Genomic DNA, 3,613 nt, shown 5'->3' on the forward strand with positions numbered 1-3,613 from the left:
CAAGGTCAGCAGTTCAAAACTACCAGCTGTTCCGTGGGAGCTTTCTGCTCCTGTAAAGATTTTCTACCAGCTTTCTGCTCCTGTAAAGATTTACGGCCTCAGAAACCCTGTATAGGGTCGCTATGAGTTGAAACTGACTCCACGGCACATAACAACAACAACAAAGTGTTCAAACTCAACAGTCAGTCCCCGGAAACCCTATTCAGGGTCACTATGAGTCAGAACTGATTTAACAGCACTTAACAACAACAAAACAGTGTTCAAGAGCAAAGATGTCAGTTTGAGGACTAAGGTGCCTGACACAAGGCAGGGTATTTTCAAGGTTCTCTTATGCATGTGGCAGCTGAGCAGTCAGTAAGGAAGATCATAGAATTGACACGCTTGAGTTATGGTGTAGGAGAAGGATATTCTGGACTGCCAGGAGAAGAAATAAACTTGTTCTGGATGAATTGCAGCCAGAATGCTTCTTAGAAGCCAAGACTTGGTCTCTCATACTTCAGCCATGTTCTCAGGAGGAACTGTTATGCCCAGAATTCAGGGTCCCCAAAGACCACCAAGGAGTCGACGCCAATGCAAGTGCACAAGGGTTGTTTATTCAAGCTCCAGCTCGGACCCCACCTGCATCCGACGCAGCAGATGAGGGATGGAGCCTCGAACTCCCAGTTATTCAAGCCAGAGCTCAGACTCCACCTGCATCTGACGCAGCGGATGAGGGATGGAGCCTCGAACTCTCAGTTATTCATGCTTGGGCTCGGACTCCACCTGCATCCGATGCAGCGGATGAGGGATGGAGCCTCGAACCCTTCGTCTGTGGGGTTTTTATAGAGTTTTCAAACAAGCTTGGGTTTCTCAGCTTTACAATATTTGGATTGGTTAACAATTGGCAAACTATGAGATGTTACAGTTTAATTGGTCAGTACTGGTGGTCTTTTGTTCTTAGGCTAGGATAAGGAAAACATCTGGCATCTGGCCTTGGGTTGTCCTGTCTACTGCTTATCTAATTCTTGCTGTTGCTAGGGGTGAAAGGGTATTCTAAGGCAGCATGAGCTGATTTAGCACGTTCCTGGAACAGGAGGACGTGTTCAGGCTAATATACAGAATGGAGTCTTTTTCTTGGTCCTACAGAACCAGTCCCTGGAGAAGGACATCATGCTTGGTAAAATGGAGGGGTCAGCAGAGAAAAGAGGAAGACCCCCAATGAGATGGATTGACACAGTGGAAATAACAACAGATTCAACATAACAACAGTTAGGACGGCTCTGAACCAGGCAGTGTTTCATTCTGCTGGGTACAGGGCCGCTATGAGTCAGTACCCACTGCACTGGGTGGTACAAATGGGGAATGGCTCAACTAAAGTGGGCAGTTCAAAAGCCACAGAGAGGCGCTTTAGAAGAAAGGTCTGGATGTCGGCTTTGAAAAAGTCAGACCCTAGAAACCCCTGTGGAGCACAGTTCTACTCTGACATGCATGGGACTGCCGTGTGTGGGGATGGATTGGTTTGGGGTTGACTTGTCCTCATGAACTCACAGTCTAGGAGTTGCTGCTGATTCGGATTCAATAGCACCTCCACGTGACAGAGGAGAACTGTGCTGTCACCACTGCGCCACCAGGGCTCCCTCAGTGCAGCCATGAAGAGAGGGTCGTGCCCACCCGCCCATCTGTGGGGACAGAGCTCAACCCCTAGAACCTGTGATTCCATCCACACACCTGGACTTCTTTGACGAGGTTTTAATTGGAATCCATTTCCAAGCAAGTCTTGGAAATGGCTTAGAAATCTCCAGCCAACCTGGCCTCGGGTTTTTATTTCCTGCTCCCCATGTCCCCTACCCCATTCCTGAGAAGAAAACAAACCCTAAAATGAAACCCATTGCCCTCAAGTAGATTTGGATTTATGGTAATCATGTATATTTCAGAGTGGACCTGCGCTCCATAGGTTATTCTGCCTGTAATCTTTACAGGAGTCCTGATAGCCTAGTGGATTACTAGGACAGCAGTTCGAATCTATCAGCCGCTCCATAGGAGAAATATGAAGCTGTAAAGATTTACAGCCTTGAAAACCCTACACATACTGTTAACTGATGGCAGGATTATAATCACTGTAATAAAACAAAGTATATGATTTGTTGAATGTAAAACTGATGCTCTGCCCTGTAAACTTTCACTCAGTTCACAATAAAAACTTAAAACAAAACAAAAACAAAATGCAGTGATCCAACACACGTAGAAATTATTAAACACGATCACTGGACATATTGTCAGGAGGGAACAGTCGCTGGAGAAGGATGTCATGCTGGGTAAGATGGAGGGTCAGAGAAAAAGAGGAAGACCCTCAACAAGATGAATCAGCCAGGTGGCATCATTGATGGCATCAAGTGTGGCAGCGGTAGTGAGGTTGGCCCAGGATCGGACATTGTTTCGTTCTGCTGTACATGGGGTCGCTATGAGTTGGTTCCGACTCGATGACACCTGACAACAACAACAACATCACTGGTGTAACACTGTAGGGTAAGCACTGGCCTGGTAATCTCAAGGTTGATATAGTTCAAACCTACCAGCTGATCTCAGAAACCCTACATACAGTCACTCTGAGTAGGAGCTGACTAGATGGTACACAACAAAACAACATTACTATCACATGCAAGTAAAATTTTGCTGAAGATAATAATAATAAAAAAACCAACCATTGCAGAGTACATTAACAGAGAGCTGCCAGGAATTCAAGCAGGATTCAGAAGAGGGTGTGGAATGAGGGATACCCTTACTGACGTCAGATGGATCTTGGCTGAAAGCAGAGAATATCCAAAAGATGTTTACTTGTGCTTGGACTATGCAAAAGCATTCGATTGTGTGGATCATAAACTATGGATAACATTGCGAAGAGTGGGTATTCCAGAACACTTAATTGTGCTCATGAGGAACCTGTACATAGACCAAGAGACAGTCATTTGAACAGGACAAAGAGACACTGAATGGTTTAAAATCAGGAAAGGTGTGTGCCAGGATGGTGTTCTTTCACCCTATTTATTCAATCTGTATGCTGAGCAAATAATCCGAGAACTGGATGATATGAAGGAGAATGGAACATAACAAATGAAGGAAGACTCATTAACAAGCTGCAATATGCAGATGTGCAGATGATACAACCTTGCTTGCTGGAAGCAAAGAGGACTTGAAATGCTGCTGATGATTAAAGACTACAGCCTTCAGTCTAGATTGCACTTCTATGCGAAGACAACCCAAGAGCACAACTAGCAACTTCTTCAGTCTAAAACTGAGCAAACATGCATTGATAATTACTGGTGAGTAGAATGCCAGAGAGGGAAGTTAAGAGGAAGGATGGTGCGCTGGGTGTTTTAGGAACTGTGGTGTTGGTGCTGGCTCACAGCGACCCTCTGCACAATAGAACAAAACGCCCCCCATCGTGTATCGTCCTCACAGCCATTGCTCCGATTGAGGTGGTTATTACTGTCAATGCATCAATCTATCTTGTTGGGGGTCTTCTTCTTTTCACAGACCCTCCTGATAATAGTTCCAAAGTATGAGCGAAGTCTGACCATTCTGGCTTCTAAGGAGCATTCTGGTTGTACTTCTGCCAACACAGACTTGTTTGTTG

The sequence above is a fragment of the Chrysochloris asiatica genome, unplaced genomic scaffold, assembly GCF_000296735.1.
Source record: "Chrysochloris asiatica unplaced genomic scaffold, ChrAsi1.0 scaffold00125, whole genome shotgun sequence".
NCBI lineage: Eukaryota > Metazoa > Chordata > Mammalia > Afrosoricida > Chrysochloridae > Chrysochloris > Chrysochloris asiatica.